The 25678-nt window shown below is 41.0% G+C and overlaps 1 long non-coding RNA gene across 1 annotated transcript in view; it reads left to right on the forward strand.

Annotated features, from left to right (window-relative positions):
* LOC116069110 overlaps nucleotides 1-21319 on the forward strand; it is a 23083-nt gene extending 1764 nt beyond the window's left edge. The window contains exons 2-3 of the long non-coding RNA XR_004109852.1: nucleotides 19483-19609; nucleotides 21221-21319. This is a non-coding gene — a long non-coding RNA (uncharacterized LOC116069110). The remainder of the gene's footprint in view (nucleotides 1-19482; nucleotides 19610-21220) is intronic.
* Nucleotides 21320-25678: the final 4359 nt, after the last annotated feature.

The raw sequence follows: 25678 nt of genomic DNA on the forward strand, positions 1-25678 counted from the left end.
CTCTCTCTCTCTCTCTCTCTCTCTCTCTCTCTCTCTCCCCACCCCCTGGGGGAAGTACCATCAATATGCTTAGGATCCAGATACAAAAGCTTAAACTAATAACATTTTCTTGAGGAGACTGTCCTTAAAACAAACTTGAACTTCAGGACATTAACTTTGAAACCACAGATCTTGGTTTGTGGCTTCTAGCTGGCTCTAACTGTTGAAACTTTCAAGAATTTCATATTGGAAGCCAAACATCCCAGGAATCATCAGTAACATGGGCATCTGCATATATGACCATGTAATGTGAATCTGCATAAACCAAGTTAGTTCATGATAGTTTTCTCAGAAAGCATGTGTGTGGGTGTGGGTGTGTGTGTGGGGGTGTTAAACTTGAGCTTCAAACTTAGAGATTTGGCCAAAGTACTAATAACATTTCCCCCTAGGTTAAAATTCATAATCCCCTCTACCAACATTACCTTTTGTTAAAAAATAATCTGAGATGGATATTAAAAAATACCATATATATTACCTCAACTTCTGCCCAGCATTTCATGTAACTTCTGAGTTTGCTTAAGAGCTGCAATTGCTTGGATATGTGTTGTCCTCCTCCACCAAAATGAGGTGAAAATTCAATTGCTAACATAATGGTATTGTATGGTTGGGACCTTTAAAAGGTCTTGGCCCAGAAGATGTAGCCTTCATAAAGGGATCACTATAGCTCCTACCAACGGGAAGTAGTTACCACAGGTTAGCCTAAGGCTGTGTGATTATAATCTGAGTTGATTCCTTTTCCACCTTCTTTCCCAAATCACACTGTCCCACCATGTGACAACATAAGGTCCTCACCAGACCTGACAATCCTCAGAACCCATGAGCTAAATTAAACTATTTTCTTTATAAATTAAGCAGCCTGGCTATAACACAAAAGACTAAAACACAGCCACTTAAAACTAGCTGCTTAACTTAGCTTCTTTGCTTACTCTTTTAAAGTATGTGAGTGGTTCAACAGTTCTAATTTCAAGAAGTATCAACTTGTCTTTAATTATAAGTTTTACATTTTATTACAGATCTTGCCTAAAAAGAATAGTTGTTTTTTATCTTGACTATATACCTCCAAAATATTGACAATATATATTTAATGCATTGGGACTGTTCATTAGCTTTTTTGTTTTTAAGCCTTTGCTTTTTATAATGGATTAATTGTAAAAAATAGTTTCAAACCTACCACTCAAGTAGTTATCTGAATTTCTCATCATGTGTTGTGGAAATAGAAACTAAAATCAAAAAGAAAAATAATTTATTTTCTTATAATTCTGAAATTGAAATATATTCTGGTATTACAATTTTCAGGTTATCCTCTCTATGAAAATATTTAAAAATAATGGTTTACACTTTCAGTAGCACCATAAAGTTTCATCACACAGTGATATGATTGAAATATTGGCAGAAAAAATAAACATTAAAGCTGAAACATGTGGGTACGCCATGTCAAATGGAAGTGAAAAAAAGATCAATCCATGTTAGTGGTAGCTCCATGTGCCAGGCTAAATCACCAATGTCCATGGCAACAGAATCTTGATAGGGAAATATATTCCAAATCACAAAGGTTCCCAACCAACTTAAGAAACAACCTAGTTTTAAGCTGGAACCTTTGTTTATATAAATTATTCAACAGAAGTCCAAAAAAATCTGTAAATTACACATATAGAAGTAAAGACATGGGATAACATACAAACAAACTCATGTGTAAAGATGCAATTTATGTCAATGACACTATTCAGTCCTTTTGAAGTTTTGCATGAGGGAGACTTTTTAAATTTTATTTTTATTTTATTTTTAATTATGTATGGGTATGTGTGTCTGTGTCTGGGTATGATCATCTGAGTGCAGGTGACCTCAGAGGCCAGAGGCACCATGACTCCCTGGAGCTAGAGTTACAGACAGCTATGAGTTATTTAATAAGGGTGCTGAGATCCAAGCCCCGATCCTCTGGAAGAGTAGCAAGTGTTCTTCACCACGAAGCTAGTGGTTCTCAACCTTCCTAATCCAACAGCCTTTTTATACAGTTCCTCATGTGGTGAGCCTCAAACATAAAATTGTTTTCATTGCTCCTCCATAAGTATAATTTTACTACTGTTATAAGTTGTAGTATAAATACCTGTGTTTTCCAATAGTCTTAGGAGGCCCCTGTGACAGGGTCTTTCAGCTTTCCAAAAGGGTTCTGAGGGAATCATTTTGAGAGAAACATTTTTAAACTAAGCTCTTTAGCGGTTATGCTTTCTGGGAAGATGTGTTTAAAAGCTTAGTGGAAAACCCAGTAAAAGCTACCAACTCCTTTATTTCTTGGATTATAATACCATGGAAACAGTTATAATCTAAATTGTTTACTCTAATAACATTGTCTTTTTCTGTTTCACAAAGTTAAAAGGCAACAAATGCATCTTTACAAAATAATATTACCATTCTATATTATTTTTTAAAAACTAATGTAAATTAATGTAAATAAAATGTAAATAATTGTCAGAGCCTTATCAATACATCTGAGTTATGTTGATTATATTTATGTTACAAACTTGAATTTTATTTGCCACTCTGAAGCCATACGCATTAACAGAATGCTCTGTCCCATACTAATTCTGAATTATTTGCTATTGTTTGGTTGTAAAGGAGAATAACTCCAATTTAACAATCTTAAAGAAAAAAAGGAAAGTTAACTTAAAATATTTAGTACAGAAATAAAGCTGAGCCTCAGGTCAGCCAGATTCCATGGTTAGCGCTTCCTGCCTCAAATCCTGACTTCTCTCTCCCTGTCACTTGTACGTTGCTTGATCACCACACACTGATGGCCTCTCAGTGGCTGAAAAAAAGCCTTGAGAAATTGAAAGCTTTACCACGTATAAGTTTAGACAACTTTCTGGGTCTCAAGACCATAAATTCTCCAAAGTGAGGAGTCTTTATTTCAACCTAAGTGGGCTGCCCTGTTCCCGACTAGTCAGTAGACCAAATATAAATTCGTTTGATATTTCAGAGTGGTGCCCCCATGATCATAGAAGGGTGAGGGTAGATGCTACAGCTGTATTACACAATTATTTTTAATCACTGTGAACAAAATATCTGATAGAAAACAAGAGAATGCATTTTTATTTGGGGGTCAAGAATTCAGAGGTTTCAGCCCACAGTTGCTTGGTCCCAGAACTTCATGGTGAGGAGGCTTTCCACTTGTGACACACAAGAAGAGACACAGACAGAAAGGGGCCAAGGACAAAGTGCCCTTTGGGCCTGCTTCCAGTTACCTACTTCCTCCAACGAGGTCTCACCGTCTGAAGTTCCCAGAACCTCCCAAGACAGTCCCACAAAGCTGAGCATTAAGTGCCCAGCTCAAGAGGCACTAGGAGAGGCTTCCTATTCAGTCTGTAGCAACCCAATGTGACCCAGATGGTTGAACTCTGTAAGAGAGAAGAGAGTTGCCAGAAAGAAGTTGTTGCCTAGAAGAGGCTTAAAAGGTGACTAGCGAGGTTACTCCTCCGGATACCCATCCCAGCACAACTCTTTAAGAACTTTCTTCTCAGCACACTTCATAGAGGTTCTCTTAGAGCAGAGACACCCAAAGAATTACCCAAACAATGAACCTATTCTGTTCTTGTAGCCAAAAAGTAGCTAGGAGCCATGTGCGAATGAATTCTTGAAATGTAACTAAAACAAGTTAAAAAAAAAAAAAACAACAAAAAAAAACCATTTAATCTAGTTTTTCTTAATTGAAATGAAAAATCCACATATAAATAGTATATTACTCAAGGTTCTCTAGAAGAACCAAACAATATATATGTATAAATCTATCTATAGATGGATGGATGGATAGATGGAGAGAAAGAGAGAGAGAGAGAGAGAGAGAGATAGGGATTTATTAAGTTGGTTTATATGATAGGGGGTGGGTAGTCAGTCCAATAATTGCTATCTGTGCACTATAGAAGCTAAGAAACCAGTAGCTGCTCAGCTCACAAAACTGGCTGCCTCAGCAGGCCCAGCCTGGTGCCAAAAGCCTGGAAAGTTCCTGGAGAGTTGGTGTTTAGTCCACATTGGAAGGCCAGAGACACTGGAGTCTGATGCTGAAGATGGCAGCAGTAGAGAGGGATGCATTCACCTTCACGATGGGCAAGGGGCAAGCAGGCAGGCAACACTTTTCCTCAGACCTCCTTATATCTGGTCCGCCTCTGAAAGGGACTGTATCTTCGAAGGGAAGCTCTTCCTCACTGAGTTATTCTTCTTGGAAACACCCTCACAGACACATCCAGAAGTGTGTCTCTGAGTTGGTTCCTGATCCAGTCAAGATGCCATCACAGTTAGTGTATGCTTTGTTCACAGTAGAGCCATGGAGCAAAAAAATGCCAAGGTAGTTTCCAGACAGCCTGCCAAGGGTTATTTAGAGATAGGTGGTAGGAAGAGAGCAGTGGTAATTTCCCACATGTGGAAGTACTACCTGATGGCCTGGTACCCAAGGAATGAATGCTGTGGGGAGGTGAAGACTGGGATGGAAAGAAAAGAAGAAATAAGTTAGAACAATTATTTCTTCCCTTCTGTTGCCTCTACCGAGTGTTTAAGAGTTATTGCCATTCTGTCGGTAGCAGAGTGATAACCAAAGCCCAGCATTTTATTAGCTTAGATTTTTTTTAAAAAAATGGTAGTTTTTATGGTTAGTTTTCGGTTTTTTTTTTTTTGCTTGTTTTTATTTTGTTCTGTTTTGCTTTATTTTGTTTTGAGGCAGGGTCTTGCTGTGTAGCTAAACCCAGCCTGGACTTGACTAGGCAACCCAGGCTGGTCTTGAATGCTAAATTTTCCTGTCTCAGCCTCCTGAATGATGGGATTAAAGATCTGGAAATCGCACTCAGCTTCAAACCATAGTCTTTCTTCCAGGCAAGTGTAGCAATCAAGACAGCACACAGGGTTCTACAAGGAAAGGAGATGAACTAGCTCAGGAAGAGACTTGCTACCCAGCACTCCCTTCTGTTGTATCCTCCAAGCCTCTTATGCAGACAGAAGGACCACCTACACTGCTCTTCCTTTCCCTCTGTAAACACGAAGTTATTCCTGTGTAATCTGGGTTATAATGTTCCCATTGCTCAAGGAAGCTACTGCCATTGGGCAACTGTGCAGAGCAGCACACTGCAGGTTGGTCTGTCTGTCCATCTGTCTGGTCTGGTTATCTAGTGATAGACCCCCAAGCTTTGCACAGGCCAAGCAAGTGCTCTGCACTAAGCTACAACCTTGCCTCTACACTGCAGTTTTTGAGAGAACAATAGCCCAGCATGGTCTATCCTGTCAGCATGGAAACGTGAACAGAACTTCTAGACCAATTTAACACAAAGTGATCGAGAAACACATGCTTAGTAGGATATAGGATCCAGCAGCTAAATGTTCTTATTCATAACAAAGTACATTATCTTGTTCTAGGCAGGATATTTAAAGCTTTTTCCCACAGCTGAATGTTTCTATGATAATGACAAGTGACATTTATATAATGATTTTCACTGAAAGGCCAAAAAATGTACCATAAACCTTTTAAAATAATATAAATATGTCGCCCACAGTAAATGTAGCCACCTATCATACAGGATACAAGAAGCAACATTTTAGAAGCCCCCGAGAGTATATGTACAGATGGGAAATCAAATTCTATGCCTAAAACAAATTGATAATCTGGGTTAGATGAGAAAAATTATTATGCGATTATGAAAGAGTCATTCATTTCTCTTTGGTTTATGTAACTACCATGTGTGGGCCTCACTCCATGAAGGTCATAGGAAGCAATAAGAGTTTATTGCTTATATCTAACACAAAAATGTGAACCATTATTCTTTATATAAAAGTAGATAGTTGGGGGCTGGAGAGATGGCTCAGCAGTTAAGAACATTTACTGCCTTGCAAAAAGACTGAAGATTGGTTGCCAGCACCTACATCAGGCAACACACAACCTCCTGTAATTCCACCTTGAGGGGATCCAGTGCCTTCTTCTGGACTCCACAGACATCTGTGCTCACATATATACAAACCCACATGTGTGCATGTGCATACACACACACACACACACACACACACACACACACATGCACACACATATACACACATGCACACACACACATGCACGCACACACACACACAATTTTAATATTTGCTTCTGTGTCTATGTGGGTATACATGTTTCTGTGGTGGGACACATACATGTGTGTGGAGCTCAGAGAACAGCCTAGAGTGTTAGTCCTCAACTTCTAGCTTGTTTGATGCAATATCTCTTTTGCTGTTTGTTGGGATCACAGAGACATGTCACAGCATATGGCCTTTACATGGCTCTCGGGGATTCAAACTCAGGTTCTCAGGCTTGAGTGGCAAGTTAAATCTCTCCAACACTCAATGTACTTTTTAAATGAATGAATAAATTATACAGCCTAGGATACCATGACCCTTCATATTAGTATTTAGCAAGCTTTGATGTAGATATCTCACAACAATCAAACAGTGGTTGAAATTGTAATAAGAAAAAATAAAAGACAGAAAATGTAACTTTGACTTTCTTTCAGGCGCCTATTTTTAGTGATGGCTCCTAAACACTTTAACCTCCTTGTAGCCTACCACCCACCATAGGTAGTGGGAAAGAAAGGATACAGAGAAGGTAGTAGACCTGTTTAGAAAGGTTCTTTGGAGCAACTCCCATCCCTGTTGTCTGGACACTTCACAGACACACCAGCAGTCCAGTTTGGTAGAGTCGGGATAGCAAACAGGAATCAGCAGCAGTGGCGCTACGTAGCAGAGACAGCAGGAGAGACCAGGAGGGATGGTCAGGAAAAGTTCTCAGCTGTACTTCTCTCAGAGAAGCGAAGATCGGTGAAGAAGAGGGACCAACAAGCTTTGCACAGCTAGCTCTATTAACAACCCTAGCTCCACCTCTGTCCCTGTCCAGTACATCCTAATTAGACTCTCTCCAAACATCACGTGTCCTTTACATGCCTTGCCTCAGCACATGTCTTGCTCAGCATGTGTCTCAGCTGACATCACTCTGCCCATCAGCCTGAGCCGCAGGAAACAGAAAGAAATTGCAGTACACCACCAGAAGTTTTATGGTGCTTTTCTCTCTATAGATTCCTGATGAATGCAGCTAAACTATACAATGTAAGGGGGACCAATACATGTGTGTTGTTAGCAAAGAATCCTTCATCACGTGTCCTTTCACGTGCTTGCTTTAGCAGAACATCCTTTTGACCTGTGTCTGCTTCAGCTAAACACTCCTTCACATGTTTGCCCCAGCAAAACACCATCCAACTGACTTTCCAAAAGAACCTTAAGTTTCCACTTCAGGAAAAATAACTTTAATATAGTAATATTTAAAAAGTGTCTTTCCAATAATTTTTCCTAGCATAGAACTTCTCTTTGCTCACATATTTATTTTTTTTGCTATAGATTAAAGCATGGTATAACACTCTGTACTTTTTTTATTTAAGTACTTTTTTGTTTGTTTGTTTTGTTTTTTCAAGACAGGGTTTCTCTGTGTAGCCCTGGCTGTCCTGGAACTCACTCTGTAGACGAGGCTGGCCTCGAACTCAGATATCCACCTGCCTCTGCCTCCCAAGTGCTGAGATTAAAGGTGTGCACCTCCATTGCCCAGCTAAGTACTTTTTTATACAATATTATTTTGACCATATTCAGTCCCTTCTCCAACTCTTCCCATATCCTCTATGCTTCCCTATTTACTCTATACTTCCCAACTTCATGTCCTTGTTCTGTCTCTCTCAAAAAAAAAAGAAAGAAAGAAAGAAAGAAAGAAAGAAGGAAGGAAAAGAAAAGAAAAAGGAAGGAAAAAAGAAAGAAAATCAAAACAAAAGCAAAAAATAAGACCAAAAAAGGCCTAAAAAGGTACACAAACAAACAAAAGCATGGAGCTCATTTTATGTTGGTGAGATGCTTCTCCTGGGTATTTTGTGTTGATGAGATTGCTTCTCCTGGGTATGGGTCCTGACCTAGAGTATGGTTTCTATACCACACTCTGCTCTCCTAATATGTAACTCAATGCCTTTCATTTCTAGGGAAGACAACCTATTACAGGCTTATAGAGTGTCTCTTAAGAACTCAGAGACCTGGGTTACAACAATCACAGAATAGCAATTTACACTGCTTGATGGTCTGAATGTATGTAATCTCCCCTATAAGATCAGGATTTGAATGTTGGGTACCCAGACAGGGATACTTTGATATGGGAGGAGGGTTGTCCTGGAAACTTAACAGAGAGAAAACAAGCTGGAGAAAGTAAGGAAATGACCCTTGAAGATGTATACCCTGCCCACCTCTCTTTCTCCCCTTCCTTCTCTTCCCTCTCTCCCTCCCTCTCCTTCCTAGTTGGACATAGAGCTCTTCTCTACCACACATTCCAACAACCACAGTGTTCTGCCCAGTGCATGGGGCCAGTTATCCATGTACTGACCACTCAGAAACAAAACAAACCTCCCTTCCTTCAAGCTTCCCATGTTAAGCATTTCCGTCACAGTCATATGGAAATGAAAACATAGTTGTATGATTTCAAAATCTTAAGTTATATGCTAAGTGGAATTGAGTTGTGAGCCACTCCAGCAAAATTTATTTTCAATAGCTGTGGTAAGTTTTCACCTCATGAAAATGCTTATTAAATTTAGGAAACACTGCAAAATCTTATTTTTAAAATGGCACTTGGGGGCTGGAGACATGGCTCAGCGGTTAAGAGCACTGACTGTTCTTCCAAAGGTCCTGAGTTCAAATCCCAGCAACCACATGGTGGCTCACAACCATCTGTAATGAGATCTGATGTCCTCTTCTGGGATGTCTGAAGACAGCTACAGTGTACTTACATATAATAAATAAATAAATAAATCTTTTAAAAAAAATGGCACTTGGGGGCTAGGGGCACTTCAGAAGTAGAATAAGTGTGTAGTGAGGATCTGAGTTCAAATCTCCAGAGCCTACAAAACAGGTACAGTGGCACCTGTCTACAATCTCAGTGACATGGGAGTGCAGATGGGGGAATGCCTGGACATTTGATGTGGTGTAGCCTGACATATGCAGAAGCTAACAAAAAGAAAATCTGTCTCAGACAAAGTGAAAGTCAAGATTGATACCAGAGGCTGTCCTATAACCTCCATACACAGTCTGACATATGTATGACTACACTCATACACAGGAGCACAGGCACATGCACACACATGCACACACATGCATACACTCACAAGCACACTATTTTTAAAAATTATAAAGGCTAGTTGCTAGTGATTACTCAAGTAATTAATTTTCTCCAAAAATTACATGTGTACATATTTGGTTTAGCTTTTAATAGAAAAGTGATAAACAAAGCAACAGACACAACTATTATATTGCCTGCTACTTTTACCATGATCTGCCTACTAAATCTTTGATAAATACTTTTTAATATGTGTGTGTGTGTGTGTGTGTAATGTGTATGTGTACATGTATGTGCATGCGTGTGCATGTGGGTAGGGTGAGTAGTGCTCATGAATAGCCTATGGCATGGTGGGGCTCATTGAAAGGAAAGAGAAATCCAAGAATAAGGAAGGTTTATTGAAATTTAAAATATGATGTTAAAACAAATCAGTCCTTGGAAGGGAAAGAAGTAGTGCCAACATTCTGAGAAACAGTTTGGCAGTTTTATAAAAAGTTAAACACTCCACCTACCATATCATCTTGTCATTCTTTGTCTAGACATTTCGCCAAGAAGAAAACATATGCCCATGCAGAGACTTGTATGTGAGTATTCAGAGCTTCTCTAGAGATTGCCCTGAATGGCAAGCAATCCACATGCCCACTGGATAAGCAACCTGGGAATGCAGTGGAAGCATTTGACAGAAGGGAATTCTGGTCCAACCAGTGTGATGTGCCTCAGGGAAACTGTGCTAAGAAACAAGACAGGCAGAGAAACAAGCAACTCCACAATTCTAGTTAAGAAGAGCTAGAACACAAACCACATAATCCATGGTGAAAGCAAATCATCTGTGGTCACCTTAGGGGAAGGAATAAGCAGGATTAGGGTACAGGGTACAAGTTACTAAAGGACAAACATGTTTAGGGAAATGAAAGGTATGTGGGAAGGCTTGGATGAGGATGGCCCGTGCAGGTTCACATAGTTCAATGCTGGGTCTTCAGTTGGTGGAACTGTTTGGGAAAGATTAAGAGGCATGGACTTATTGAATTAAGTATAGCAGCCTTGTTGGAGGAAGTGTGCCACTGGGCAATGGGCTTTAAGGTTTCAAAACCCCATGACAGATCCAGCCTTTCTCTGTCTCTTTGTCTCTGTCTGTCTGTCTGTCTGTCTCAGTCTGTCTGTCTGTCTCTCTCTCTCTGTGTATGTCTTTCTGTCTCTCCTATCTCTGTTTCTCTGTCTCTGTCTCTCTCTGTCTCCTCTCTTTCTGTCTCTGTCTCCTCTGTCTGTCTCTGTCTCTCTGTCTCTGTCTGTCTCTGTCTCTCTGTCTCTGTCTCTGTCTCTCTCTGTCTCTCTCTGTCTCTCTCTGTCTCTGTCTCTGTCTCTGTCTCTCTCTCTCTCTCTCTCTCTCCCTATCTCTCTCTCTCTCTCTCTGCCTGCTGCCCGAGGATCAGAAGCTAAACCTCTCAGCCCTATACTTGCCTGCCCATTGCCCTGCTTCCTGCCATGGCAATTATGGACTAACACTGAAAATTTAAGTAAGCCCCCAAATAAACGCTTTTTTTTGAAAGACCTGCCTTGATAATGGTGTCCCTTCCCAACATTGAGTAACTAAGACAGAAATTGGTATCAGAAGTGGGGGTTGCTGTGACAGACCAGACTGTATTGTTTTGGAGATGATTGTGGAAGGACTTTGGAACATTAATCTGGTAAAGTCATTGAGTGTTGCAAGCTCAATGGGATGTCCTGTGGGAGCTTGGAAGATAAGAAAGTTGAGAGCAGTGCAGACAATGGAGGCCTGGCTTGTGAAGCCACAAAGGGAAACAAAGACTTTATCAGGACATTTGTAGGAAGAAGCTGTGGTGTCTGGTTAGCTGGAACTGAAGATCCAGTTGTGACTAACAAGAGACAAAAACCACTAAGTGAAGCCTTTGCTCTTGGGGGTCAATGGATGGTGGCCAGCTGGCACTGAAGAATCAACTGTGATTAAGAAGAGACTGGCACCACTGAGGTGAAGTCTTCTGGGAAGTGTCTCTTCCAAGTCAACACATAGAAGCTGTGTCCCAGAAGTGGCCAAGGTTGGACCAACCAAACGTGCTAGTGTAAGAGTCCGCCTGGTGGTGCTGGCTTTGAAGGCATAAAGGGGTCCTGAAGAGCAGCTGAGGCTTGGCCCTGTGTGGCAGGGCTGGAGTCAATGAAGAGAGCCCAGGAGAGGCTATTGATGAAAGTGCACCCCGATTAAAGCAAGGCACAGCACCATTTTGAAGATGTTATCATGGTATGACCACTCACCACAGAAATGGTGGAGTGGAGCAAACCAGAGCCGAAACAAGCTGTATGTGCTGGAGAGGTCAGAGTTTAGAAGTGCTCTAAATGCAGAGATTGGGAGTTGGTCTTGGACATTGCACACTGGGTTGTTCACAAAGTTGGAGTTTGGCTCTGCTTTGCTTTGATTGTGACTGTGCTTTGGTTCTTTTCTCTTGAAATAAAGTATTTCATTTACTTTTGATTTTATAGGAGCTCACAGCCGATAGTCTTGGGACTTTAAAAGAGACAGAATTTTAAAGTGTTTCCATTTGTGAGACTTATGGGGCCTTTGAAGTTTGGAAATATTTTATATTGTAAGGTAAATATTAATGTGTGATCTTAGGGATGAACAAGAAAGAAAAGATTGTGGAGAAAAAGTGATGTGTTGCGTGTCAAGTTGACAAGGGGTCAGGTGTGGTTTTGTGCCAACATGGTACAACCCATAGTCATCTGAGAGGAAGGAACCTCAGTTGCAAAAATGCCTCCAGAAGATCTATTTATAGGCAAGACTGTAAGGCATTTTCTTAATTGGTAATTGATGGAGGAGGACCTCTTGATGTGGGGCCACCTCTTGACCGACAGTCCTGAGTTCTATAAGAAAGCAGGTTAAGCAATCCATAAGGAACAAATCACCCCTCCACGGCCTCTGCATCAGCAACCCTCCATGGCCTCTGCATCAGTTCCTGCCTCCAGGTTCCTGCTCTGTTACAGTTCCTGTCCTGACTTCCTTCAGTGATGGACAGTGATATAATAGGGTAAGCCAGATAAACCCTTTCCTCACCAAGTTGCTTGGGTCATGGTATCTCTTCATACTAATAATAGTAACCTCAAGACAATGTGTTATGTTTATATGGTTGGTTTATGGATCTTTGTTGTTGTTGTTGTTGTTGTTGTTTTGGTTTATTGAGACAAAGTTTTGTAGAAGCCACAACTTACAGATAGCACTAGGGAAATCAGAATAGTTTAACACATAGACTTTTCTCTTCAATAGAAGGACTGCAATACCCATTTTCCATCCAGAAGGCTGTGAATGGGATTGTTAGTACCTGCTAATCTTTGCTTTTCTGTAAAGCCAGCCCTCATCAAATCCCCCAGAGTTCTGAACATTGTCTCTCAGTCTCATACTTATTACAAACCCTTCCTGCATAGGCCCTTATCCTGAGCACTGTCTCAGTCAATAGGGCTCATTCTTGTGGAAAAGGTCACAGGTGCTTTGCTAAAGAGATGTATTTTGCAAAAGAGTTTTGATGCAGCCATGCCAAAGTTTTGTAGTGATAATTGTCACATGAAAACATTTCACCAAAGCTTTACTGAATTTAAATGTGTAATAGAAATAAACTGTTTAGTGAGACTGCAGAAGTTTTTGATCCAGCACCAGCTAAGTCGCATTGATCCATGCTTTATTCTTACGTCATGTAGACTGTTTTCCAGACACCCCTGACTCTTGAAGGGATCCCCAAAAATCTTCTGTATAATATACTCCAACATAGCCTGAAACTCACTATGTAGCCCAGGCTGGCCTGGGCCTCTTGACCTTCCTCCCTCAGTCCTCTGAGTGCTAGGACTGAGGTCTGTGTTCTCCCCCAACACCCAACCTGGTCTAGGCCTGTGACTTTGATGATGCTGATGGCTTCACGGCTGTATACCTCTTTCAAACTCTTTCAAACGTGGAGCACACCTTTAATCCGAGCCCTAGGGAGGCAGAGGCAGGTGGATCTCTGTGAGTTCAAGACTACCTTGGTCTACATAGTGAGTTCCAGGACAGCTAAAGCTACATAGTGAGACCCTGTCTCAAAAAAATAAAAATCCCCAAGCTAGAAAACACATTAAAAGATTATGTTTATGGAAGATCATTCATAGAAGTCTAGCTAGTATTCAGTTACAAAGAGTTCAAGATAAAAAGGACAGAAAGTATGAAGTGAGGATAGTTAAAGAAAATAATACAAAGAGTTCTCACAGACCTGAAGCAAGGGAAGAACCCTACATAAGACCAAAGGCCAAGAGAGAGGAACAAATGAAAACTCAACCATCCCCATACCCCAAGGAACATCGGACACTAAAGACAATCTAAGAAGATTAAACTCTCCAGAGACGCAAAGCACAAATAGTCACCTGCTCCCAAAAGAGAGCTGTCAGCAACAACATCAGTATATGGCAAGTGGAACGGCAGTGTTGGAGCCTTGAGGGGAATTATGGTGAATCTCCACTTCTATGTGAAGCAAAGTCCAATAAGAAATGGGAAATAAGTCATTTCAAGAGTATCTGAATTTTAAAATTTCATTTTTCTTATAATTTTCAGAAAAAAAAAATTAGCTTGACAAAATAGCCCAACTTCCAAAAAGGAAACTATTAAGATGAAAGCTTAGGGTCACCAGGCAGTGAAGTTAGCCCAGGAAAATGACAAGGACATCAAGAGATGACAGACAGCGAGCCTAAAGTAAGCAACTTTAAATCAGAAAATGACGTCTGAGAAAAGGTTCAGGGAGAAAATAGTCACTCAGCCACCAATATAGAACACTGCTGGAGGATCCTGTGGTAAATGAGCTGCTTCCTCTCATCCACATAGAAGTAGAACACACCTAATGTACAAGATAGTAAGGCAAGGAAATGACAGTCATGCACATAATTGTACATGTTACATTTCTACATGACTGCCAGCATAGGTTTGCAAGCACCATCATCAGGAGCAACACGTGGACATCATTACAATGGCATCCCTACTCTTTATTCTTTGTCTTTTAAACCTCAACTCTTTATTCTTCTGGGAACATCATTATATCTGTAGTCAGTCACTGATGGAAACATTTTTCAGCACACACACACACACACACACACACACACACAAAGGTACACACACACACTCACACACACAGCAGTTGTTTCTTCTGCCAGCCTGAATCAAGGGATATATTCCCCTACCTATGCTTTGTCTTTGGTCTTTGGATTTTTATAATGAATTTCAATGGCATTGGAGAAGTAAAAGTATAACGTTATATTCCACAATGGTTATACCTTTCCTTCATGGTGATTTGTAAACCCACCTCCTCAAAGGTAAGATATCTCCAGACACTCAATGCTGGCAAGTTTTACAGACTCCCAAGTGTCTCTTCATATAGCATGGGCCCTCTTTGAGCCCTGAATTAGTACCCATTCCAACATCTTCCTTGTCCCTCTCATAGAGGAAGCTCACATGGAGGTTTCCTCCAGTAGGGTTGTATTGAGCTGTGTGGGGCCACCCAGCCTTAGGGACAAGTTGCATGTGCATGCTCCGTTTGTTTTATGGTCCTGTCTTAGAAGCTACGCCTTTGTTAGACTCTCCTCCTATCTGAAGCTTGATCACACAAGCTCAGCTGAAGCTGTTTCTTTTCTCCAAATCTTCTGCGCAGTGTTTTTCTGGTGACATTTGCCAATAGTAAGTCATTTCATGTTCTCAGTGATAACTCTGCATATGGCAGAGTCTGGATCCTGGTGGCGGTTTTAAAGAAAAATGTGAACAGTGACATCAGACATCTCCAGGCAGAAGGGCACCTGACACCAGAGCAGATGTTCTGCTGTTTGTTTTTTCCAGCACTGTGGAGGAAATGTTCAGAAAACTCCAGTCTTGCCATGCGCTGTAGCATGTACCTTTAATCCAAGCAAGAGGCAGGCAGAGCTCTCTGAGTTCAGGGCCAGCCAGGTCTACATAGCAAGTTCCATGCCAGCCAGGGCTACACAGAAACCCCTGTCTCAAAAGAGAGAAGGAAAGAAAGAAGGAGAGAGGGAGGGAGGTAGGAAAGGAGGGAAAAAGAAAGGAAGGAGGGAAGGAAGGAGAGAAGGAAGGAAGGAGACCAGTCTTTCCAATTGTCTTAATTCCCTCAACTTGAAAATATTATTTATAATGACCATATCTTCCCAATATATAATATACATTGTGTATGTGTTTGTACATTTGCATTGGCTAAAATGACCAGCACCTACACTAACCTAGTGGATCCCTTCTCAGTTTCTACAAGAAATCGATCTGAGGACCCGGTAAGAACTCTATCACCCTTTGACAGGCCAGAGACAGAGCCTCCTTGAGTTGTGTACCCCGTGTGCTTCCCTTGTTCCTCCTTAGTTCTGATACTGATCTGTGCTATGCCTGGCTTCCCTGCTAGGCAAGGGCTCCCAGGATCAGCCCCAGGCACACAGTGACCTCTCATTAGTTACTATAGCCCTCCACTCAGCAGATGGAAACAGAGTAAAGAGCTAGGACAGGAGCAGAACAGGCAAGATGTTCCTGGGGCTTTCACTGAGCCCGGCCTGTGTGATGTGCCCACTCCACAGTTGGTATTGAGGTATAGGCTGCAATCTTACAGACCCATTATCTATCACAAAGCCAGCGGAGATTCACGCTGCCCTGGAAGGAAACACCTGGAGTGAATTCAGCAGCGAGATGTTTCTAATTATACTCTTTGAGAAAAAGGTTAAAACGCTGATGTTTAGTCTGAAAGAGAAATGACTCAGGGATTCTATGATAATTATTTTTCAAATATCTGAATGGTTGCCAGACAAAAAGGGGGTCAAGGTCTGTGTGGTCACGGGGAGAAACCAAACCAGTGAGTGGCTGGTATGCGCTGCAGATCTAGACTCAGTGTAAACCCTGGAGCCCAGACGTACTGTTAGAAGTCATCTTTCAGGATACTGTGTATAATAATTGGAGGTCTCATCACAATGAACCAGATTACAATAATATCCTCTATTCAGACTGTATTGGAACATACTTCCAACTGACATAGTTGAGGAAGCATTAGGCAGATGGCAGATTCAGGGAGCAGCCAGCCTTTCTTCTTCCTTACCTTTGGTGGGGTCAGGGACTTCAGGTGTATGTTTTAAGCTCCCCACTCATTCCTTATCTATTATTTTGCTGTATTCCCCAGATGTAACACTTCTTGTCTCCTAAGGGTCACAAGCTAAAATAAAGAGCAGTGAGTGTCTGTGTGGAAACTTTCTACCTCTGTCTCTGGTTCTAGGACAAGCTAGATATGGCCTCCATCGTGATGAGTCTTGCAGGAACAGAACAGTACTGGTGGGAAGGAGAGTGAGTTTCTGGGTTTCGAAGGCTGGGTTGGGGGTGGGAGACTGCCTCCAAATCTTGTGAGGTGTTTAGAATGACATGTTCAAAGTCATGTTCCAGGCAGAAGGTTGTAGAGTCGAGTATGGACCTGGGTGATCCTTTTGGCAGAAGATGCTGTGGTAACCCAACAATAAGAGAGTAAGCATGGGTGGAAATGAGAGGGATTTTGAAACCATAACTAGATATTATTGTTTGAGCAGTTTGATGGAGTTGCATGTCTCAGTACAGCCACGTGGTTCTGAAAGGGATTGATGTCCCATGGACCTGCCTGCCCCTCAGCCCCCTGTATCATGGAAAACAAAGCTAACCTTTGAGAGATAAGAGACATCTCTCCAAGAAAACTAGTCAAACCAGCAGGTGAGGCTCTGGCTATGACAGTGTCAGGTGCCATGTTCCTGTTGACATGATCTCTCATTTTGCATTTGCTCTAAGAATTTCTTAACCTTTGCTGAGGAAAGCTGGCTCTGGTTGCTGTCCAAAGAAGACATGAAACAAAGTATCCCCTTCATGGTGTTAAGCACATAAATATCTGTCTTAGTATGACCCTCTGTTTTCTTTGCTCCTGAAACAAAAAGCAAGCTCAAATTCTAAATAATGATTAAATAACACAATTGTAATAGAGGAATGGCCAAATTGCCATCATGTGCCACACACACTTTGTGTGACAGCAGTTTATGAGGCAAAAGCTTCAAGGAAGTCATCTCCTGCAACCCCTTACTCAGAGGTAGCCCAGATATGTCCTTGCTATAGTCTCACGTGTTAGGTGTCCCCCAAGGTAAACATTGCTCTCTGACCTCCACCAATGTTCCAACATCTTAGCCAAAGCTTGGAATTTCTCACAGGCAATGTTACACATTCAGACTAATTACCTCCGGCATTATTAGAAAGATAATGAGGGGGTAAGGCATTGACTAGCCCAACAGATTAGCATAGTGGGCCTTTACTAAGGATGGGTGGGACCTTGAGCAGAGAGAGAGAGAGAGAGAGAGAGAGAGAGAGAGAGAGAGAGAGAGAGAGAGAGAGCAGCAGTCAGTATTCGAGATTGGAGATCAGAGATTCGAGCCTTTACCCTCCTGGCTGGCTCACCCGCAGCCCATCCCCCATCCCCACCCCCCTACCCCAACACTGGCCGGGCCCACGGGTGCTGCACCTGTCCAGAGGAGATGGCTACTGTTTTAGACCCAGTGTGTTTTAGATGGCCTCAGGTGTACCTCAAAGGCTGGACTGCCAGATTTTTCATTTCTCTTTTATAATGACTATAATGATGCCATTTTGAGAAATACATTCAGATCCTGCACTTCCTTGTGTTGTGTCTGCCATTATTTCTTCGACCCCGACACCTTGCCAACCTGACCAAGACCCCGTTCTCCCTCGGGTTGAGGGAGCCCCAGACTGGCCGGCCAGCGGCAATCGTGTATTATCTAAATGATCTTTTATGCACAGGTATTTCTCAGTGTGGTCCTTAGAACTGCCTCTGTACAGTATTTCCTAAATTCTGTCTCATCAGAAATGAGAACCTCTGGAGCGGAGACTTGAGGATCCGTGTTCTTAGAGCCAATCCAGGTGCTGGCAATGGGAAGGCAGCACGCACTTTTTGATTTTTCTTGATATAATTGGGAAGAAATCAGTATTGCATAAACAGCATAATCCTCACAATGATTCTTGAATAGCCCAAGTTTAGGTGACACTCTGGTCAGATCTACTTAAAGGGATGTAACATCAGTGTTGTGGAGCAGAGACAGGCATAACCTAGGAACTCCATGGCTGGCCAGCCTAGCCAAAATGGCAAGCTTCAGGTAAGAGACACATGAAAATTCACTACAATGAAAATTATTAAAATGATAATTAGAAGTAAAATAAAAAAATAGGGCAAAATAAAGACATATGTGAAGGTCTGTGTTCTAAAAGAAAAGAAACCCAGCTTCTTTGTATCCTTTCCGTAGCTGCTCAATAGCTATCTCTTTCCATTACAGTAAGGGGATCCAAGAGGAAAGACAGACTTCAGAAAACAAAAGCTCAGTGTACCAGAGAAACCCTTGGGGGCCTGACAATAGAGGGAGAACCAGGGACATCTAAGCCTGAAAGGCAGAGTTCTGGGACCAATCAGGAGGCTCTACAAGAAAGACGTCATGGGGCCAATAGTGACAGCCGACTGGACACATCTGGATACCTTAGCAAGACATTTAGATGCTGAGTAGTGAGGGTCATATGAGAAAAGCTTTAAAAGTTATATTTTAGATTTATTATCTTCTGGGTGTGAGTGTTTTGCCTGCATGTGCACCTCATTCCTGTCCACAGAGGTCAGAAAAGGGGATCCAACTTCTTGGAACTAGAGTTCTGAATGTGGGTGAGCCCACCATGTGTGTCTTGGGAATTGAACCCTGGTCCCCTGCAAAAGTCACAAGTGCTCTTAACCACCGAATTGTCTCACCCCTTTAAGAATTTTTTTTTTTTTAAAGAAATAAAAAGCACAAGACAATGATTGAGTTCTGTTTGAAAGAAAGGAAGAGCCGTCATGGTTTACAACATTGTACTCACAGTGTGAATATTGAATACTGTCCTAACCAAAGCACAATTCAGTGTTTTAAGGAGGATAACTGTGTGTGTACACATGTGTGTGTACATGTGTACACGTGTGTGTACGTGTTTGTGTGTGTGTGTTTGAGAGTCAGGGGATTGGGGAAGACAAAGTCAATCCCCATCACAGGTAAAAGAGATTATGACCAGATCTGACAAATTAAGCAGCAATACAAGTTTTATTCCAAGTTACAGAGTAAATATCAACATGACCAGTTAGGTAAGCATGGTGACCCTTGGGAGAGAGAAAATAGGGTTAAAAGAAAATGATACAATGTATTTGTTTGAAGAGCAAATCTGTTTCTTTTTTAAAACTCTGTGCATATGTAATTTTGATTTTTCTTAAAAGAGGGGATCCATTGGCATGAGTGGCTGAAATGCACAAGCTGAGATGACCTCACATTTGGTGTGTCAGAATTTGCACTCTCAGGAAGCCAAGACAAGACAATATTAGAAAGTCAAGAGAGGTTTTCGTGGTGAGTAGATACCCTGTGATAAGGAAAGGAGAGGCTCCATGGAAGTCCCACATTTGAGTAAAGGGAATGGAAATAGGCCTAGTGAAAGGAAAGAAAAGTGCTGGTAGCAGAACAAAGATGGAGAAATGCCCAACACCTCCCAGCATTCCACATCCACCTGCCTTTGTCTTAGTCCTGGTTTCACCCTAGAGACAGCAGTTCCTGTCTTGAACATTTCTCAGGAGCCTGAAACCCTGATTCAGATTAAAGTGGCTTCTCTTTTCCATACAGTCACAGAAAAAAAAAAAAACAAGTTAGTCCCAAGGTCCACAGTTCCCTTTTGGATTAAGGCTCCCTTGGCAGTCTCTACAAGTTAATGACATGACGATTGTTTTCCTCGGGCTCTGGCACTTAGGGATCAACGGCAGGCCTTTTCACTTCAGAACCCAGTTATCTCATTGCTCTGGATGAACATAACTCTGTGACTACATCTCTCAACTGACAGAGGAGAGCCCACACAATGTCTCTAGTTGTGCTGGGGTTCCTTGGTCACACATTCCTTAAAGCCTGGTAAATAATGTGGCTTTCAGACCCTCCTTTCTGCCTAGCCTATCCCCACAGCCCATCTTCCCGAGCTTTGAGCCCCTCTACTGTCATCTGCCTTAATCCTTCAGGTGTTTCCACCATGCCTAGTGTGAACAGAGCCAACTCCCTGAACCAAAGAAGCCCTGCTTGTTTGGCCTTATTTTTCTAGCTTCTTTGATCAAGTGCCTTGGTCCCTGCCAGCACATTCCAGATAATTCCTACAGCTGTTTTGGGGCATGGTCTCTTTCTTTATTTTGTGGGGACTTATAGATGTTTGTTTAGGGGGTTATCTGTCAGTTTTTTGAGACAGGGGCTTACTCTGTATTCTAGGCTGGCCTGGAATTTGTGTCAATCCTCCTGTCTCAGCATCCTGAGTAGGACAACAGATGGGAATGATCACACCTGGATATTTTTGAAGTATAATATGTCTCTATCTGGGCATGTGGGATTCAAGCCAAGAGAGCGGCTTTCTTTTCTTTTTTTTTTTTTTTTAACTTTTATTGCATTATGATGAGAAAAGTTACATGATTTCAATTTATCTGAATTTGTTAACATTTAAAAACATATTTTAAGTAAATAGAATTAAATCACATTCTTGTTTCCCTTTTGTACCCCCATTCCTCTCAGAGACCCCCCTTCAATACCTACAATATCTTTTTTGTTATATTCCTTAAAATTTACAAAATATTATAACAATAAAAATAAGTATTATAAATGTTTGATATAAAACAACAATCAATTTAACAGAGTTATGTAGATGCTCATCTACAGCAATAGTGAAAATACATTTTTCTCAATATGAATTTTAAATAACTCCAAACATATTAACTGTATATTCAAAATAATACATCACTACTAGTATTTTCTTAAATGAACATGAATATATAAAGTCTTTTTGTTTGTTTTGTATTTAGTAGAGTTTAATATCTTGGCTCTTACTGTGGTACAGGCCCAAAATAAGAACAAATTTTAGACATTGGAATTCATTGTAATAAGGCTGTCCTTCAATGATCTTCACCTCACCAAAGTATTTTACCTCCATCATAGCTAAGCTGAGAGTTGACAGCTCTGCTGTGCCATGGAATGAACTGCAGGCTCGATTTTTGGATACAGACTTCCTGCTATGGTCAAAGCTATTTGACTTGAGTGAGTGACTTCATTCTCAGCCCACAGAGAACAGGTTACATTCATTTAAGAAATGGTGTAAGTATTAAGATGGTCTATCCATCAAGTCATCCACCAAGTGTTTCAATGAACCATGGTTGAGAGCAGCTTTCTTAGGGGTCAGCACCTCTTGTTGGAGAAAGGACTCTGAATGCTCTTCCTATACGGAGGGCCTGACGTTAGCTCCTAAAAGCTTATGTTAGACCCTGCAGCAGACCTGACTCTTTCTCAGTTCTCTCAGATCTCCTGACTGCAGTAATTCTCTTAAAGCTCTGCCTGTGAACCTACTTAGTCACATACCTTTTATAAAAAAAGGAAATTCTTTCAAATATAAAAAAAAAATGTATGAGTGGGCTCAGCCATGGTCAATATGAAGTGAAGGATAAGGACACATTCTTCGTTGATCTAGAATCTTCCAGCTTCCTAAATGCTGTGCTTCCTTCTGTCACCACACAGCACAGCTGGCACGTTCTGAAAAGAATATCTTCATCTCCCATCCTTGGCAATTCATACTGTGACTCTGAGAAACTCGAGTATGTTTGTGCCAAGCATCCCTTTCCTTCTCTGCTGATTTTCACAACTCTCTAGCAAATATGCATATAAATAGAAGGTCTACAAATAAGATGTTTGCCATAGAAATAATGAACCAAAAGAACCCCACTGTGCAGTCACAGGGGATCCTGACAATCTGTCTTCCAAATGTGTGCAGAGTGTTCTAAGTCAAGAATAAAATATTAGAAAAGCTCTACTCTGTATTATTGGCTCTGCATCCCAGGACTTAAATTGCACTGTGCTTTTCAGTGACAGGGACCTAAAGACAACAGTATACCACCAGCTTCCTACTGGCCAGAGTCTCTCTACTGTTATGAGGCCTACACAATCCAGGATCACGTGCCCAGGGGAGACACTGCCCATAGTGGGATGGACCCTCCCATATCAATCATTAATGAGGAAAATGCCCCAACAGGCTTGTCTATATAACAATCTGATGGGGGCAGTTTCTCAAATGAGGTCCCCTTTTCCTAAGTGACTCTAGTTTGTGTTAAGTTGGCCCAAATTGACAAGCACAATCTATAATATGTGAAGAGAATGAATTATTATTTTTAAAATTACTTGCAGCTGAGCAGTGGTGGCACACACCTTTAATCCCAGCACTTGAGAGGCAGAAGCAGGCAGATATCTGAGTTTGAGGACAGCCTGGTCTACAAGTGAATTCCAGGGCAGCCAGGGTTACACAGAAAAACCCTGTCTCAAAAAATTGAAAGAAAAAATAAAACTACTTGCAAAAAAAGGCTTGTCAGTGATCGTCAGTGAGACACTAAAAGCTGAAGTAAGATCCAGTCTTCATAAACACTTCCAAAAAGTAGATGGAATAATTTCCAGTTCATTCTATGATGCCAATAATATTATCTTGATATTAAAATCACCCAAGAATGCTATTAGAGAAATACAGACAAGCATGAATGTAGATGAACAACCTAGCAGCATACAGAAATGACAGCAACCCTGGTAAGCCACGTCTCAAGGGCTTCTATATTTTAAAAACCCAGCAAGCAGCAGAAATAAGAGGAAATTTCCACAACCTGGAAATAAAAAAGCAAAACTTCATTACAGAGAATTTGGTAAAGTCTTAAGGAATACACACACACACACACACACACACACACACACACACACATGTACTGTAAATAGTTCAAGGTTACTGAATATAAGATAAATAGAAAAAAATTGTATTTCTACACACCTCTAATAAATCAGTTAAATAAATTTTAATTTCATGTGGGGCTGGAGAGATGGTTTCTTTGATAAAGTTCTCACTGAACATATTTGATTCCCGAAATATGGGTAAACACTGAGAGCTGGGGAGGCAGAGATCAAAAGATCCCTGAGGCCCACTATCAAATCAGCCTTGCCAATCAGTGAGCTCTAGGAGACAGCCCAGCCAATCAGTGAGCCCCAGGTTCATGTAGAAACTCGTCTCACAAAACAAAGGTGAAAGGTGATTGAGAAATAACACAATGCCAACCTCTGGACTCCACATGTACATATATGTATACATACATACACACATGTGCAAACACATGAATATACAGGGTATTCTATATACAGAATCATACATACTAAAGAATCCAATATTTAGGAATTCTATCAAATAAGTGGGGAAATGTACAATTTTTAAATGTATCACATCATAGAAATAAATTAGGGAATGTGTTCATGAATGTAAAAGTATCCCATGTTCATGAACTTGACAACTCACTACTTGACTAGGGAATCTTCCCTGTGTTTATCGACTGTGAGTGACATCACTGACATAGTATCAACTGTGTTCTTTGTAGACATTAACATCCTAAAGTCCATAAGGAGTGGCAAAGAAGTCAAAAGGGGAAAAGGACAAACTCAAAGGACTTTACAATTCCTGAAGTCAAATCAATACAATATGCTGGCATAAAGGAGAAATCAATGCAATGGCTTTGAGTCTGGGGAAAAAATATGTCTATTGTGGACTGACTTGTTTTGAGGAGAGGGAAGGCGGAGCCTGCAGTCCACAACTCCCTTGCCCCTGGGATTGCCACTGCTTGCCATTATACTGAGCTTTTCAACTAATCTCTTAACAGGACAGTAAGACCATTCCGTGAAAATGAAAATCCTTTCAACAATGATGCTGAGAGAATAAGTAGTCACATAAAAAAAGAATCCTTACAGAAATTAATTCAAAATGGTCAGACCTGAGCTGGAGAGGTGGTTCAGCGATTAAGAGCATTGAGTGCTCTTCCAGAGTTCCTGAGTTCAATTCACAGAAACCACATGGTGGCTCAAAACCATCTGTAATGGGACCTGATGCCCTCTTCTGCTATATCTGAAAACAATGACAGTGTATTCATATACATAAAATAAATCTTTTTAAAAAATGGTCAGGCTAGGGAAGTGGTGGTGCACGCCTTTAATCCCAGCACTTGGGAGGCAGGGGCAGGCAGATTTCTGAGTTCAAGGCCAGCCTGGTCTACAGAGTGAGTTCCAGGATAGCCAGAGCTACAAAAGAGAAACCCTGTCTCAAAACAAACAAACAAACAAACAAAAAACAAAAAAACAAAAACAAAAACAAAAAAACATAGGATATAAATTTATAAAATTCTTAGAAGAAAGCATATTGACAAATACAATATGTTCTTAGACATGCTTTCAGAACTATAGCAGCAAAGAAAAGGCTATAAACTGGCTTTCATCAAAATTTAAATATTTTATGCTTCAAATAAAATTACCACAAAAGTAAAAAAGCAGTCACAGGAGAAAGAAGATATTCCTAAATTATACATAATAAAATACCTTTACAAGACTATATAAAGAACACTTGCAATTCAATAATTTGATTTAATATTATTAATTAATAATAATTTAATATCCTAATTTTAAAATGGACAAGGATCTAAACAAGGATTTCTACAAAGGATTATTATAAATGATAGATCTCTGTGAGACCCAGGCCAGGTTGATCTACAGAAAATTTCAGACTAGCCAAAACTACACAGTGAGAGCTTGTTTTTAAAAACAAATGACCAATAAGCAAGAAAAGGGATGTTTATCACTCAATTATCAGGGGAGTACAAATAAAATCTACTGGGGCGGGGGAGTAATAGGAAACAGATCATAGGCATTGGTAAAGATATTGTGGTGGTTTGAATGAAAATGGCCCCGTAGGCTCACAGGAACTAGCACTATTAGAAGGTCTGTTATTATTGGAGTAGGTGTGGCTTTGTTGGAGGAAGTATCTCACTGAAGGGTGGGCTTTGAGGTTCCAGGAGCTCAAGTCAGGCCTAAAGGCTGACTGTCTCTTCCTGCTGCCTGGGAATTCAGATGTAAAACTCTCAACTACTTCTCCAGCCCCATATCTGCCTGCAGGCCACCATGCTTGTCTCCATAATGATAACAGATTAAATCTCTGAACTGTAAGCCAGCTCCAATTAAATGTTTTCCTTTATAAGATTTGGCATGGTTATGGTATTTCTTTACAGCCATACCTCCTAAACCTTCTCAAGTAGAACCACTCCCTGATGACTAAACATTCAAATATATGAGCCTATTAGGGTCATTCTTGGTCAAATCTCCACACCCGAGGAGACAGGAAGTATTTCTGAGTGGGGGATAAGGGAGCTGGGGGTGGTGGGTGAAGTCATAAGAGTTTGGGAGGCAGCAGAAATGCTCCAAAGTTGATTTCTGTGGCAGTGGTACACCCTGTGAGCATATTAAGAACCATTTGCTGTGATCTGAACACGTCCCCCATACCTGGATTTAAACATCAATGATGTGATTCCCAATGGAACAGTGTTGATCAATAGGACA

The sequence above is a fragment of the Mastomys coucha genome, unplaced genomic scaffold (genome assembly GCF_008632895.1).
Source record: "Mastomys coucha isolate ucsf_1 unplaced genomic scaffold, UCSF_Mcou_1 pScaffold1, whole genome shotgun sequence".
Lineage (NCBI taxonomy): Eukaryota > Metazoa > Chordata > Mammalia > Rodentia > Muridae > Mastomys > Mastomys coucha.